Raw genomic sequence first — 18,456 nt, 5'->3', positions numbered from 1 at the left:
GTGTTTGTTCCTTTGATATTTATAATAATAAGAAGCGAATGAAATAACAATCTAGTAATGAATATTTGTTATTTGTGTGTGTATTAATAACACCTTTTACCGGATAATTACGATAACGTCGTTTTGGGTGTCTGTGTGTTTCGCAATGCAATCGATAAATAATGTCGCATGAAAACCAATGGGTGAAGAAGATTTTGACTTTTTACCTTTTGGTCGCAATGGCAACTGTTTCTCTGCATGACCAAGACTACACGACGGACGGCGTAAGCTATAAGCTCATGGAAATTTATATTTCGTTCACATGTTTGCGAATATGTCTTAAAAAACTGTTTGACATAAAAACAAAATATTACTACTTTACTTTCATTGCGTTTAACCCCATGACAATTCCATGGACCAAACCTTGGTACTTTGGTTTACGGATCTTTTAATCTGGCAATTTGCATCGTGGTAATACAAATGGAAACTACATATTTAAGGTTACCACATTGGAACGGTTAGCGAAATCATGAGTTCACAACATCTTATTTCTATGTAAAGCAATCATCCTGCTACCTATATCAGCAATCAATTTTGCTAAGAAGATCTGAAAATTGAAGAAATGTCATATGGTGTGGGTACACCTCATTGACGTCTTTACTGACAGCATACAATTAAAAACAATCTAACATAACTATTTGTACGACATAATTACCTGATCCTGATCTTTATGCCTTATGCATGAATATATTAACTACGATTACGGCGAGCATATCAGTTTCCGGAGCGAGTCGTGCATTATGTCACTTTAATTTGGGAATGGTTGAGTCTATCAAACACATGCGTTTTAAATGCTAGCATAATTTTATATTTACATGTGACTAAATGATGAAAGTACAGGAATACTTCGTTTGAGTCCCGGTTTACAAAGCATACACACGCATTCACGCATACACGCACACACGCATGAACGATCGCATGCACGCCCGCACGCACACAAGCACTGAGTATATTAAAAAATAACTAGACATTTTTGTTGGTTTGAAAATAAATTTACATGTCAGCTATATTATAAATAATAAGAACGCTTTTATACAATTCAGTTGACTATGAAAATTTTACTCATTAAAACATAAAATCAAGCAAGAGCAAAACTATTACTGTTAAGGTTATTGACGAAGTGTTTTTGCTGACTATATGTGAAGAAAAAGATTTTGCAAAGTATTGCTTATATATATTATAATGTTTATAATTATGAGTATACGTTTGGTGTATTTAATACAAACATCCAGCTTGTATTTTTTTTTACTTTGTTCATGTTTCAGACTCGGAATTAAGGTTGATCGAGTACTTCCATACATTTAAATTTCCATAGTTTCCAAACTCTTCGTATAAATATCAGTATTAATAATAAATAGTCATTTTTAATGTGTTTTGTACATTATAAGGGCGTCTTAAGGTGGAACGCGACTATGATTTTTTTTTTCGAGTTACTGTCTGAAAATTGGTATACGAAAAGAAGAGCATATGCCCAATTAGGGACTGTTTTTACTTTTTCAATATTCGGAACGATTTTGAAACTATGACTCCTCAAAATATACCACTGACGTCAATTTTGAGACGTCTCTCATATTTTTGCGTTCCAGCTACAATAACCGATAGTTTCACCAATTCTTCGTTTACCGCTAAGAAATTTAAACCTCAAGTGCGTCTTGTGAAAACGTTCACGCTCATATATTTTTCTTTCTCTTGTTTTACGTTATTTATTTAAAATTCGTCTTTAAAGTTATTTTTCGCGGGAAAAACGGCGTCGTGTTTTGCTGAAAAAAGTGCGCCTTTCTTTAATTCTTGAAAAAACTGCTCGTTTAATTTTTGATTTTTTTAAATACATGTATTCAATGTTTTATTAAAAATCGCCTGATATCAAAAAAGGGTACCTCACCGAGTTCGTTTTTGCGCAGTATCAAATAATCTAACCCCTATACGTGTTTTTCATTACGTATTGTTATAAAACGTTTAGCATGACGTAAATCGAACTATTATTTACGCTAATAAGAGCTTAGTTTTGAATAAACCACTGATCAATAGCATATAACAGTTGTTGTTAATTTTAGTTAAATTGATAATTCAACATTGTTTTCTTCTGTTGAATTCCGAATAGTTAACATTTTTAAATAATTAAAGCACTGATTGTAAATGAACTATAGTTAAAGTGACATGCTTATCCAAAATCCATGCATACACATGTATAACAAGATCAATTTTGTCTAATAAAACTTTAACTTCTTACTCAATTATGCATTTATGGAAAAATTAATTACTGATTACAAGATTTTAACCGCGTGTTTAATAACAGAATGCACAAAAATATTAAATTATTGGTGAATGCTAAAATATTTACTGTGGTCTACTCTAATCTCATAATGTAAAAATACCATGTTTTATGCTCATTTCTTTCAAATCAACTCGGTATGTCTCATAAGAACCTTTGTTTTCGACAAGATTTCTGCATCCAAGCGTCAGATCACATACGACCTTACTATCATGAAAGTCAAATAGATTTATTTTATTTGCATGTAGAATGTAAGCTTTTTATTTATACTTATATATAGCTATATCCTACCTATATAAATATTTTGACAACAATATGCTATAATTTTAAACTGTACTATTATTGTATATACTATTATTTATGTTCTATGTCTATCAATGTTTGGATAAATTATGAATATGTCCAGCCATGGGGAAATTAAGATATTGAGTTGAGTTGAGATGGGAGAGTAAGTGTGCATCTTTAAATAGTTACTATAAGCTCATTTTGTTAAGGGTTGTTATAGCTTACATACAAACCCACGCACAAAACGTACAATAAAGTCACGTTCGCAAGCACGCGTAAAAACGCACCCACACACACCATCTCACACTCAAGCTCGCGTGCACACGCATGCATATATGCGCACGCGCTCTCGCTCACGCACGCACGCACGCACGCACGCACGCACGCACGCACGCACGCACACACCCACGCACACACGCACACACACACGCACGCACACACACACACACACACACACAAACGATCATACGCACGCCCATACACACGCACACACACGCTTTCACACACATGTACGCTCTTACACGCAAGCATGTATGTAAACACGCCTGCACGCACGCACGCACGCACGCGTGTACAATACGCACGGCAGGGACATTGAGTGCGGGATAAGGTAGCTATGTTAGCTTCTGTATCATGGGCATGGCCAAAAGTTGTCTCATGAATTTTGTTTGTACAAACGAGAAGCTTTGATTGCGTGGTAAAGTCAGGAAAGCAAAATAACTCGTTATGGGGTATTGATTAACAAAATTAAAGATTTTACTGCACTAAAAACATTAACTTTAAGATTTGAGCCATTTGGAACATATATTTTATCATAGTGTGCATGTGCGTGTGTGTGTGTGTGTGTTCGTGTGTGTGGGCGTGCCTGCATGTACGAGTATGTGGGCGTATGTGGGTTCATGTGAGTGCATTTGTGTGAACTATAACAACCCTTAATAAGATGAGATAATAGAAACAATTCAATGTGATCATTTACAATCAGTGCAAACACAAGTATTAAACACAAATACGATTTACCACAACTAATACTATTGTTTTAATATACCTTTAAGAATAAATACATATCGAAAACAATGGTTCTTATGAAGAATACCGAGTTTAATTTGAAAGAAATATGAGACCATAGTAAATCCTTTAGCATTCACCAAAAAAAATGAATCATTTTTGCGCTTTACTATTAAATAAACAGTTACAATCTTGTAATCAGTTAATAATATTTTGTATGAGTTTATTATTTAGGAAGAAGTAAGGGTTTATCAGTCAAAATAAATGTTTGTTATACATGTGGAATATTGATTTGAATAAGAGTTTCACTTTAAAAATTCTGTGTGTTTTAAATTAATGCCGATTGACCCCGTTATATATTGACCACATGAGTCATTTTCTTTCTGTTCAAAGAATGACCGATCATTTTTTAACGTCAAGAACTGACCATCCCCCACACCCCTCCCCAAACCGTTGCGTGTTCAAGAGTTATATTCACTACCGAACTTAGTCAATACTATGGTTACCAATATTAGTGGAATTTATTAATTGTATATGTTTTTATTCAACGATAACCGATTGACTACATCAAACTTAGATTCAAAACACTGAACTCTGTAGTCGCGTATTTTATAGATCTGTATACTATTACATTTTCTCCGATAGTGACTTACAGAAGAAAACTTGGATGATTTTAAGGGGAGGAGGGGGGGGGGCTGCACCCCCTCTACTGCCGGGATCCGTTTGTACTTATTACAATGCAGATTTCTGTCGATTATCATTTTTTGGTTTGTTAGTTATATTTTGTGTATGAAATGAGTGTCACACACTGGATTTACTATGCTTTTGCTTAGTTTAGAGCCTTATAACTGCAGATTTCTACTGATACTTATTAAAGAAATTGGTCACTAATAAAGTAGTAGAACCGTTTATTGTTGTGTTATTACTGTAGATGTATATATATAAAAAACAAAGCACTAATCAGCATAGTCACAGCTCATAGCATAGTGACTGGAACGATTATTGATGTGTATTATCAAAATATTATAATTCGGCAAATGAGATGGCTTAATAATTAAGAAAGCCTCTCATTAAAATAGCCGCCAGATTTAAGTCATTGATGTATAAAGCTGGTTATTCAGCGCCCGTCTTGTGTGGAATTAGATATTTTGCACAACAACAACAACAAATATCCCTAACATAAAACTGATCAGACACTCTAAGATTTCTAATCTTTCCATTTAATAAACAAAAACAATTCGATTAACGTCATGCTAAACATTAAATTTTAAATACACTACGTATTGAAAAAGAAACAGGTATAGGGGTTAGATTATTTGATACTGCGCAAAAACGAAGTCGGTGAGGTACCTTTTTCTTGATATCAGGCGAATTGCAATAAAACATTGAATACATGTATTTAAAAAAATCAAAAATTAAACGAGCAGTTTTTTCAATAATTAAAGAAAGGCGCACTTTTTTCAGCGAAATACGACGCCGTTTTTCCCGCGAAAAATGACGTTATAGACGAATTTAGAAACAATATCGTTCAACAAGAGAAAGAAAAATATATGAGCGTGAACGTTTTCACAAGACGTACTTGACGTTGAAATTTCATAGCTGTATACGAAGGATTGATGAAAATATCGGTTATTGTAGCTGTAACGCAAAAATATGAGAGACGTCTCAAAATTGACGTCAGTGGGATATTTTAAAAACTCGTAGATTCAAAACTGTTCCGAATATTGAAAAAGTAAAAACAGTCCCTAACTGGGCATATGCTCTTCTATTCGTATACCAATTTTCAGACAGTAACTCGAAAAAAAAATCATAGTCGCGTTCCACCTTAAATTGTTATCGTTTTATCATTTAAGTTTGTACAATAACTGCTATCAAGAAAATACTAATTGTGTCGGCTTTCTGAGGATGGGAACATCGTCATGTATCAGTAATACGAAACTATGAATATACAGAGTTTCCGGCGCTTCAGTTAAACAATTGGGAACCGAAAGGGCGAACAATGCTTATATTCCCCCCATGAAGAAATGTTGGACTGGCTGTCTGTATTTTCTTAAATGGTAATTATCCATTGTAAAGAATTGTTCAACAAATCCTACCAAAGTTCAGCAGACATATTCATCAGGATAAATAATATTTGTTGCGCAAGCAATTCTAAAAAATTTGGATAACAATGGGCGTTCAATTTGCCGTGCACGTTACTGGTACGTAGGAAACATGATAATTGCTCGTTGTTGTTTTAGACCTCAGTTAGTGTTGTTACTACAACAACTTATGTTACTCTACTACTACTGCTACTGATGTATGTGCTGCTGGCGCATGTACTACTGCTACTGCTGCTACTGCTTCTTCTACAACAATATATTCTACTACTACAAACGAAATGGCAAAACACAAAAATAAAAAATAAACATTCCTCATTTCCCGCTAAATACTATAAGTAGTTTACTGTACGTTTTCTTTTCAACAAATATAACAAAATAACATATACGTTATTTCTGATATGACTTTTTGTGTGAAAAAGATACATTCTTTTTTTCGTGACCTAAAAAGATTTTCATTCCATAAATTATCGAATCATTTTCTTACTGATCAATATATACTAGCTTTTAAGTTTGATCACTATGCTATATCGATACTCAATATATTTCATATTTTAGCACTTATAATAACAGTACCGCTGTCTTATTTGATCAGTGTATTTTATCATGCTTTCCTTTTAATAACTGAAAACAATCAAATATAGTCCGGTAATGAATCTTTGACATGCGTAATGTGCTCTATGTACACCGAGTATGAATCGCCACGATCTTATAGAATATTTAGTAAGTATTAGTAAAAATCTAAGAGTTTTTGAAGATGGTGGGAACCTTTCAATGTGTATTACAAATAAGGCAGATATTTTTCAAATACTGAACACAATATTTTTGTCATCGACGTTTGCAATTATGAAAAAGGATATTTTTCAAATACTGAACACAATATTTTTGTCATCGACGTTTGCAATTATGAAAAAGTAGTACCCCAATATTGTATTCTCAATAATAGTCAAAATATTCTTTACACTAAGAACGGTTTAAGGATTAGTTGTATTAATAAGACAGACAACAATAACGGCGTCCAATAAGTACCACAATTAATTGCTAAGACTTTCAGTTTAATAACTTACCAGAAATGACGTCATATTTTGGTCCACTGCTTGCAGAAAAAACGTCGCAATATAAGTAACACCGACGAACACTCAATTATTTACATGTTCTAAAATAATGTAAAAATTGAACCAATGGAAATAATAAATCAGAATTCCACCGTTTTCAGATACTTTATATAGGTGCTGTAGCGGTCCTACCCGAAGGGTTTATAAATGTATTCATAACACAACTTACGGCGCAGGAGTGATATAACCCCGTGCAATAATTTTCATAAATAAAAAGTGTAATAACTACGCAAATTAGGTAACCGCATCACAGAAAAATGTATTCATACGCTGTCAAAAAATGTAAACATACATTAGAAATAAAAAAAATCACAGCGCCAGAAAATATCTCGTCCAGAAATTGAATGACAACAATGTTCCTGCAAACCAGATTATGCAAACATCGGTACACAAGAAAATTGCATCTATAAACAGCCACATAAATCCAAATCAACACAAGGAAATGACAGCATCCAGTACTCCAGTGAATATACCAAGTCTACTTCCTTGCAAAATGCTCATTCTAGGCAGTTCGCCAGCACTACTCAAGATCACATAATTGCACAGTCACTGATTCCACAATCAAATCCCACTTTTTCAGGTGGATTTATGGTGCTCCAATTCACGAAGGTAATGTCCTTGTGCACATCCAGCAAAATGACAAAACTCCATGCTGAAATCGACCAGCTACAAAGCGAATTCGCACTATTAAAAGCGACTGTGACGCTGACTTAGCTTATTTTTAAACTTCAGCCGCCAAATAACATGTACATACCCGCGTGATTACTAATGACATCACGCAGTTATGCAATTGCTCTTATTATTGATTTGCTTGATTTAAATGGATATAATTATACATTTTTGTTGTTTTGAAGTGAAGACTCTTAAATATCGGTTGATAATTGAGACATGATTTATGATTTTATTGTTAATAAAATGTTTTTTATGCCGGGATATTTTCTTTCCTGCGGATGAAGCATCCTAATAACACAATGTTAATTCTTTGCACTATGACAAGAAAAGTGTCATTCACACTTAATTATATAGGTATAAAATGCGTGAGTTGATCTTCGTTTCGTCTTTATTTGGTATTTGGATTTTATTCTTTAAAACCTCCTAACATAGATGAATGTGTTTTTTATGAAATTTACTACAAGGCCTGAACATGATTTAAATGTAATAATTTCGTTCATTTACAGAAATTGTTGGACATTGTGGAGCCCTCGAGATTCTAAGCCCGGTTGTTCGTGACGTTAACGTAAAACTTGTTTTTTTTTTCGTCTGACTATTTAATACAGAAAACAAACACTACACGAACATGGTAGATAAATATCCGGGAAATAGAGCTACGAGAAGGTTCTTACGCAGAGGAAATAGTTTCCAAATATTTGTACGTATTGACTATATTTAACTTTGAAGACAGAGATGAAGAAAAGTATACATTAGATTGTAATTCAGATTGCCACACGGATTCTGTGCAACTTTATATTCAAGGTACCGTGCTTTTACTTCACCGGGTATTCTGACTTCTAAATACTGGTTTTGTTTTGATATGATAGCTCAGAATAGAAAGTGGTCATATAATTACAAGGACAATAATGTCTCCAGATAAAAAATGCATGAGCAGCAATCTGATAAACTTTCAGGTACCATAGTTATATGGTATTCCAAGTGATGTAAATGATTTGAGATGTTTTTCAGAGCCACCGAGTTACCCATTCCTCGGTCCAAAGTCAGCTGACGTAAATACAACGGAATGTATTTATGTTTCTGAAGATTCCGATATATATTGACATACTGAAAATGGAACAGAACCTGTACAAGTATTACTTTTACTGGGACAGGATTCATTTGTTCTTGCTGAAAGCGAACGGAAGAAAGGGTTTTACCTCTTTAGTAACATTCATCAAAAAATGGCTGGACTGTTGAGACGGAATGTGACATGTCAGGTTTCAAATGCAGCTATTGAAACACCTTACGAAGTGCGCGGCATTCTATGTAACGTAGGTAAGCAAGTAGAATATACATAATGTAAAGCTATGATTTATCATTTTGTGGAGATTAATATTGTTGGATCGTGTATAATTTTCGATGTTGTTAAAACCATTGTTTTATTTAAAGAGAAAGTTAGCCCACCCGTTCTAACTGTTCCTGAATGTCTTGATGGTGAAAGCTCGACAACAATCTGTGAAGTAGACAATGCTTAACCGGCTCCGGTAAAAGAAATACACATCAGCAAAGTTTTGCTATCTGATAGTCAACAAACCGACTTTTTTAATAGATCCTCTCATACTTTTACAAGCACAGCAAAAGTGACAAAGACTAACAAACTGTGGAATGGAAAAGAAATGTGTTGCACCAGGAAAAGTATTGACGATTTTGGAATAAGTGATCATTCCATATGCAAAAACATCAGTATCAACTATAAGTATTACTAAAGTAGCGTATTTATTGTATAAAATATGTGTACCCGATGACGTTAAAAAAGGGGATTGAGAAAAGGCCTAATACACTTTAAATTCATATCCGTATCGTGGTAATTGTTTGCATAATTGAAAGCCACTAGGTATATTTTTGTTATTTTCTTAGTGTTTCTGAATTCCAAACAGTATTATTTATATTTTTGTTTGTCGTGTTCTGTTCTCAGATCCGCCGACGGACGTTTCAATGTCCGTGAACGAAATACCTAAATATGCCGACACTTGTTTTGTCTGTTTCATAAACATTTCCTGTATAAACGAACGAATCAAATCCCCCTTGCTCCATCGAATAGTCAAGGGACAGAGATGATATAAGAAATATTAATAGTGGCAATTGGACTAATGGTGAACATGGCAGTAACACTTTTGTTTCCAACGTGATGAACAATGCCACTAAAGACATGACACGCAGAAACATTACATGTTCAACAAGATGCGATCATTTCCCATCCCATTTAACTCAAAACAATTCTGTATCATGTTCAGGTACGTGCTCATTTTAATTGGCATTGTAGACTTTCGGCCACACTATCTATCAAACCGAGACCGCTATCTTTATACTTATGATGCGATTTGTTTTGCCGAAAGATACATCTGATCGGGGTGTTTTTAAATTATACTGTTTGTTATAAATAGTGGTTTTGGCATTTACCTGACAGGTAGTAGTAAACATAAAAAATAACTTTATTTCCTCTTAATCATTTTATTGTTTTATTTCTGTTCTGATATCAACAATGGCTACACTAACGTTCAGGTGTTCCGACTCTATACTGGAACACATCGTCACCATTTCATTTGCCTCCGAATACAACAGTGGTTATAAAATGTATTGTGTTGGATGATTGCAATGCTAACGGACAATACACGTTTTGGTAGGAAGATAAAAATAGCACTGTTATAAAGATTTGTTACAAAAAAGATACACAAAATGCCCTAAAATGGGGTCGGCAATCTTGAAGATATCTCAGCATCCCTACACGTGATCAGGCTGGGACCAATTTTACCTTGTAGGGGACGCTAAACCCTTCAAGATGCACCCCTTGGGGTGTGCGGGATGATAGTTTTTGACTGGTTTCAACAGCGTCAAAGTTTGCGCAAATTCGCGACATTTCGTACACAAAACGCGCTCCCATATAGCTACTAAGGGGGAGCTAATCTCGAAGGTATCTTCGGAACCAAGAGTGATAGGAGCTTGGTTCTGGTATTGAAATTTACGTCTCACCATACCCTACGTCACGCGCACGTCGGTGCATCGCTGGCGTTATTACGTCACAGTTTTCATTCGCCTATAACGTTATTTTATACACTAAAATGCAGCACAAAATGCCCTAAAATGGGGTCGGCAATCTCGAAGATATCTCAGCATCCCTACACGTGATCAGGCTGGGACCAATTTTACCTTGTAGGGGACGCTAAACCCTTCAAGATGCACCCCTTGGGGTGTGCGGGATGATAGTTTTTGACTGGTTTCAACAGCGTCAAAGTTTGCGCAAATTCGCGACATTTCGTACACAAAACGCGCTCCCATATAGCTACTAAGGGGGAGCTAATCTCGAAGGTATCTTCGGAACCAAGAGTGATAGGAGCTTGGTTCTGGTATTGAAATTTACGTCTCACCATACCCTACGTCACGCGCACGTCGGTGCATCGCTGGCGTTATTACGTCACAGTTTTCATTCGCCTATAACGTTATTTTATACACTAAAATGCAGCACAAAATGCCCTAAAATGGGGTCGGCAATCTCGAAGATATCTCAGCATCCCTACACGTGATCAGGCTGGGACCAATTTTACCTTGTAGGGGACGCTAAACCCTTCAAGATGCACCCCTTGGGGTGTGCGGGATGATAGTTTTTGACTGGTTTCAACAGCGTCAAAGTTTGCGCAAATTCGCGACATTTCGTACTCAAAACGCGCTCCCATATAGCTACTAAGGGGGAGCTAATCTCGAAGGTATCTTCGGAACCAAGAGTGATAGGAGCTTGGTTCTGGTATTGAAATTTACGTCTCACCATACCCTACGTCACGCGCACGTCGGTGCATCGCTGGCGTTATTACGTCACAGTTTTCATTCGCCTATAACGTTATTTTATACACTAAAATGCAGCACAAAATGCCCTAAAATGGGGTCGGCAATCTCGAAGATATCTCAGCATCCCTACACGTGATCAGGCTGGGACCAATTTTACCTTGTAGGGGACGCTAAACCCTTCAAGATGCACCCCTTGGGGTGTGCGGGATGATAGTTTTTGACTGGTTTCAACAGCGTCAAAGTTTGCGCAAATTCGCGACATTTCGTACACAAAACGCGCTCCCATATAGCTACTAATGGGGAGCTAATCTCGAAGGTATCTTCGGAACCAAGAGTGATAGGAGCTTGGTTCTGGTATTGAAATTTACGTCTCACCATACCCTACGTCACGCGCACGTCGGTGCATCGCTGGCGTTATTACGTCACAGTTTTCATTCGCCTATAACGTTATTTTATACACTAAAATGCAGCACAAAATGCCCTAAAATGGGGTCGGCAATCTCGAAGATATCTCAGCATCCCTACACGTGATCAGGCTGGGACCAATTTTACCTTGTAGGGGACGCTAAACCCTTCAAGATGCACCCCTTGGGGTGTGCGGGATGATAGTTTTTGACTGGTTTCAACAGCGTCAAAGTTTGCGCAAATTCGCGACATTTCGTACACAAAACGCGCTCCCATATAGCTACTAAGGGGGAGCTAATCTCGAAGGTATCTTCGGAACCAAGAGTGATAGGAGCTTGGTTCTGGTATTGAAATTTACGTCTCACCATACCCTACGTCACGCGCACGTCGGTGCATCGCTGGCGTTATTACGTCACAGTTTTCATTCGCCTATAACGTTATTTTATACACTAAAATGCAGCACAAAATGCCCTAAAATGGGGTCGGCAATCTCGAAGATATCTCAGCATCCCTACACGTGATCAGGCTGGGACCAATTTTACCTTGTAGGGGACGCTAAACCCTTCAAGATGCACCCCTTGGGGTGTGCGGGATGATAGTTTTTGACTGGTTTCAACAGCGTCAAAGTTTGCGCAAATTCGCGACATTTCGTACACAAAACGCGCTCCCATATAGCTACTAAGGGGGAGCTAATCTCGAAGGTATCTTCGGAACCAAGAGTGATAGGAGCTTGGTTCTGGTATTGAAATTTACGTCTCACCATACCCTACGTCACGCGCACGTCGGTGCATCGCTGGCGTTATTACGTCACAGTTTTCATTCGCCTATAACGTTATTTTATACACTAAAATGCAGCACAAAATGCCCTAAAATGGGGTCGGCAATCTCGAAGATATCTCAGCATCCCTACACGTGATCAGGCTGGGACCAATTTTACCTTGTAGGGGACGCTAAACCCTTCAAGATGCACCCCTTGGGGTGTGCGGGATGATAGTTTTTGACTGGTTTCAACAGCGTCAAAGTTTGCGCAAATTCGCGACATTTCGTACACAAAACGCGCTCCCATATAGCTACTAAGGGGGAGCTAATCTCGAAGGTATCTTCGGAACCAAGAGTGATAGGAGCTTGGTTCTGGTATTGAAATTTACGTCTCACCATACCCTACGTCACGCGCACGTCGGTGCATCGCTGGCGTTATTACGTCACAGTTTTCATTCGCCTATAACGTTATTTTATACACTAAAATGCAGCACAAAATGCCCTAAAATGGGGTCGGCAATCTCGAAGATATCTCAGCATCCCTACACGTGATCAGGCTGGGACCAATTTTACCTTGTAGGGGACGCTAAACCCTTCAAGATGCACCCCTTGGGGTGTGCGGGATGATAGTTTTTGACTGGTTTCAACAGCGTCAAAGTTTGCGCAAATTCGCGACATTTCGTACACAAAACGCGCTCCCATATAGCTACTAAGGGGGAGCTAATCTCGAAGGTATCTTCGGAACCAAGAGTGATAGGAGCTTGGTTCTGGTATTGAAATTTACGTCTCACCATACCCTACGTCACGCGCACGTCGGTGCATCGCTGGCGTTATTACGTCACAGTTTTCATTCGCCTATAACGTTATTTTATACACTAAAATGCAGCACAAAATGCCCTAAAATGGGGTCGGCAATCTCGAAGATATATCAGCATCCCTACACGTGATCAGGCTGGGACCAATTTTACCTTGTAGGGGACGCTAAACCCTTCAAGATGCACCCCTTGGGGTGTGCGGGATGATAGTTTTTGACTGGTTTCAACAGCGTCAAAGTTTGCGCAAATTCGCGACATTTCGTACACAAAACGCGCTCCCATATAGCTACTAAGGGGGAGCTAATCTCGAAGGTATCTTCGGAACCAAGAGTGATAGGAGCTTGGTTCTGGTATTGAAATTTACGTCTCACCATACCCTACGTCACGCGCACGTCGGTGCATCGCTGGCGTTATTACGTCACAGTTTTCATTCGCCTATAACGTTATTTTATACACTAAAATGCAGCACAAAATGCCCTAAAATGGGGTCGGCAATCTCGAAGATATCTCAGCATCCCTACACGTGATCAGGCTGGGACCAATTTTACCTTGTAGGGGACGCTAAACCCTTCAAGAATGCACCCCTTGGGGTGTGTGGATGATATTTTTTTGACTGGTTTCAACAGCGTCAAGTTTGCGCCAAATTCGCGACATTCGTACACAAAACGCGCTCCACCATATAGCTACTAAGGGGAGCTAATCTCGAAGGTATCTTCGGAACTCAAGAGTGATAGGAGCTTGGTTCCGGTATTGAAATTACGTCTCACATACTCTACCGTCCCGGCAGCGCACGTCGGTGCAATCGCTGCCGTTGTACGTCACAGTTTTCATTCGCCTATAACGTTATTTTATACACTAAGAATGCAGCACAAAATGCCCTAAAATGGTGTCCGGCAATCTCGAAGATATCTCAGCATCCCTAACTGATCAGGCTTGGACTAATTTTACCTTGTAGGGGACGGCGAAACCCTTCAAGATGCACCCCTTGGGGTGTGTGGGAATGATAGTTTTTGACCTGGTTTCAACAGCGCAAAGTTTGCGCAAATTCCGCGACATTTCGAACTACAAGAACGCGCATCCATAAGCCTCTAAAGGTGGAGCTAATCTCGAAGGTATCTCGGAACCAAGAGTGATGGAGACTTGGTTCTGGGTATTGAAATTTACGTCGCCTCGACTACCCTTAACGTCACGCGCACCGTCGGTCAATCGCTGTCGTTATTACGTCACAGTTTTCATTCGCCTATAAGTTTTTTATACACTACAATGCATCACATAAAATGCCCTAAAATGGGTCGGCAATTCGAAGATATCTCAGCAATCCATACACTGATCCAGGCTGGGACCAATTTTACCTGTAGGGACGCTAAAACCCTTCAGTGCACTTCCTTGGCGTGTGACGGGATGATAGTTTTTTGGACTGGTTCAACAGCGTCAAAGTTTGCGCAAATTCGCGACCATTCGTACACAAAACGAGGCTGCTCACCATATAGCTAACTATAGGGGAGCTAATGTCGAAGGTATCTTCAATCCAAGATGGATAGGAGCTTGGTTCTGGTATTGAAATTTACGTCTCACATACCCTACGTCACAGCGCACGTCGGTGCATCGCTGGCGTTTTATTAGTGCACAGTTTTCATTCGCCTATAACGTTATTTTTAACCTAAATTCACACAAAAATGGCCCTAAAATGCGGTTCGGCAATCTCGAAGATATCTCAGTCATCCCTACACTTGATCAGCTGGGACAATTTTACCTTGTAGGGGACGCTAAGACACCCTTCAGAGAGCACCCCTGTGGTGTGCGGATGAGAGTTTTTGACTGTTTTCACCAACGTAAAGTAATTTGGCCAAATGTCGCGACATTTCGTACACAACGCGCTCCAGATAGCTACGTAAGGGGGACTAATCTCGAAGTGTATCTCGAACAAGAGTGATAGAGCTTGGTTCTGGTATTGAAATTTACGTCCCACCATACCTAACGTCACGCGCACGTCGGTGCATCGCTTGGCGTTATTTACGTCACGTTTTTCATTCGCCTATAACTTTTTTTATACACTAAACTGCAGCACTAAAATGCCCTAAAATGGGGTCGGCTCTCGAATATATCTCAGTCATCCTACACGATCAGGCTGGGACCATTTTACTGTAGGGGACGCAACTCCTTCAAGATCACCCCTTGGGGTTGCGGATGATAGTTTTTTGACTGTTTCAACAGCGTCAAAGTTTGCGCAAATTCGCGACCATTCCGTACAGCAAAACGCGCTCCCATATAGCTACTGAGGGGAGCTAATCTCGAAGGTATCTTCGAACCAGAGTGATAGGTAGCATTGGTTTCTGGTTTGAGAATGTTACGTCTCACCAACGCCTAGCGTCACGCGCACGTCGGTGCATCGCTGCGTTATTACGTCCACGTTTTATTCCCTATAACGTATTTTTAATACACTAAAATGCAGCACAAATGCCCTAAAAATGGGGGTCGGCAATCTCGCAAGATATCTCAGCATCCCTACACGTGATCAGGCTGGGACCATTTTACTTGTAGGGGACGCTAAACCCTTCAAGATGCACCCTTGGGGTGTGGGTGTATGATAGTTTTTTGACTGGTTTCAACAGCGTCATAGTTTGGCGCAAATTCGCGACATTTCGTACACAAAACGCGCTCCCACCCATATACTATTAATGGGAGCTAATCTCGAAGGGATCTTCGGAACCAAGAGTGATTAGGAGCTTGGTTTCTGGTATTGAAATTTACGGTCTCACCATACCCTACGTCACGCTCGACGTCGTGCATCGCTGGCGTTATTACGTCACAGATTTTCATTCTGCCTATAGATATTTTATACCTTAAAAGCAGCACAAGAATAACCCTAAAATGGGGTCGGCAATTCTCGAAGATATCTACATGCATCCTACACGTTATCGGCTGGTACCTATTTTACCTTGTAGGGACACTAACCTTCAAGATCGCACCCCTTGGGGTGTGTGGATGATAGTTTTTTTGACTGTTTCAACAGCGTCAAAGTTTTGCGCAAATTACGCGACATTTCGTAACACAAAACGCGCTCCCCATATAGCTACTAAGGGGAGCTAATCTCGAAGGATCTTCGGAACCAAGAGTGATAGGAAGCTTCGTGTTTCTGGTATTGAAATTTACGTCTCACCATACCATACGTCCACGGCCACGTCGTGCATCGCTGCGTTTTAGTCATCATATTTTCATTCGCCGATAACGGTATTTATACACTAACAATGCAGCACAAATGCCCTAAACGGGGGTCGGCAATCTCGAAGATATCTCAGCATCCCTACACGTGAGCACGGGCTGGGACAATTTACCTTGTAGGGGACGCTAACCCTTCAAGATGCAACCCTTGGGTGTGCGGGATGATAGTTTTTGACTGGTTTCAACAGCGTCAAGTTTGCGCAAATCCGACATTTCCGTACACAAAACCGCTCCCATATAGCTACTAGAGTGGAGCTATCTCGAAGGTATCTTCGGAACCATGAGGTGTAGGAGTCTTGGTTCTGGTATTGAAATTTTAACGTCTCACCATACATAACGTCACGCGCACGTCGGTGCATCGCTTGGCGTTTATTACTGTCACAGTTTTTCATTCGCCTTAAACGTTATTTTATACAACCCACCTAAAATGCAGCACAAAATGCCCTAAAATAGGGTCGGCAATTCTCAAAGATATCTCAGCATCCCTAACGTGATCAGCTGGACTAATTTTAAAATACCTCTTGTAGGGGACGCTAAACCTTCAAGTATGCACCTCTTGGGCGTGTGGCGGGATTATAGTTTTTGACTGGTTTCACAGCGTCAAAGTTTGCGCACAATTCGCGACATTTCGTACCCAAAAACGCGCTCCCTATAGCTACTAATGGTAGCTAATCTCGAAGGTATCTTCGGAACCAAGAGTGAGATAGGAGCTTGTCTGGTATTGAATTGACGTCTCACCATACCCTACGTCACGCGCACGTCCGGTGAATTCGCTGGCGGGTTATTACGTCACAGTTTTCATTCGCCTATAACGTTATTTTATACACTAAAATGCAACACAAAATACCCTAAAAATGGGGTCGGGGCAATTCGAAGATATCTCAGCATCCTGACACGTGTATCAGACTGGGACCAATTTTACCGATTGTCAGGGACGCTCAAAACCCTTTAAGATCAACCCCTTGGGTGTGCGGGATGATATTGTTTTGACTGGTTTCAACAGCGTCAAATTTGCGCAAATTCGCGACATTTCGTACACAAAACGGCGCTCCCATATAGCTACTAGGGAGGGGCTAATTCGAGGTATCTTCGGACACAAGAGTGATAGGAGCTTGGTTCTGTATTGAAATTTACGTCCTCACCATACCTCCTACGTCACGCCGCACGCGGGGAGGGGCATCGCTGGCAGTTATTACGTCACAGTTTTCATTCGCCTATACGTTTATTTTATACACTAAAATGCAGCACAACTGCCCTAAAATGGGGTCGGCAATCTCGAAGATATCTCAGCTCCCTACACTGATCAGGCTGGGACCAATTTTACCTTGTAGGGGACCTAGACACCTTCAGATGCACCCCTTGGGGTGTGCGGGATGATTAGTTTTTGACTGTTTTCAACAGGGCGGGAAAGAGGGTTTGCGCAATTCGCGACATTTCGTACATCAAAAACGCGCATCCTATAGCTCTAAGGGTGTGCATCTATCTCGAAGGTATCTTCGGACCAAGAGTGATAGAGCTTGGTCTGGCTATGCAATTTACGTCTCAACCATACCCTACGTCACGGGCACGTCGGTGCATCGCTGGCGTTATTACGTCACATTATTCATTCGCCTATAACGTTATTTTATACACTAAAATGCAGTCACAAAAATGCCCTAAAATGGGTCGGCAATCTTCGAAGAGTATACTCAGCATCCCTACACGTTGATCAGCTGGACCAATTGTTAACCTTGTAGGGGACGCTAAAACCCTCAAGATGCACCCCTTGGTGTTGCGGGATGATAGTTTTTTTTGACTGTTGTTTCAACAGCGTCAAATTGTTTGGCAAATTCGCGACATTTCGTACACAAACGCGCTCCCATATAGCTACTAAGGGGAGCTAATCTCGAGAGTATCTTCGAACCATAGTGATAGGAGCTTGGTTCTGGTATTGAAATTGTAGTCTCACC

The sequence above is a fragment of the Mya arenaria genome, chromosome 5 (assembly GCF_026914265.1).
Source record: "Mya arenaria isolate MELC-2E11 chromosome 5, ASM2691426v1".
In the NCBI taxonomy this organism is placed as follows: Eukaryota; Metazoa; Mollusca; class Bivalvia; order Myida; family Myidae; genus Mya; species Mya arenaria.
The sequence above is the reverse complement of the archived record's forward strand: the minus strand, read 5'-3'. Positions refer to the sequence as shown.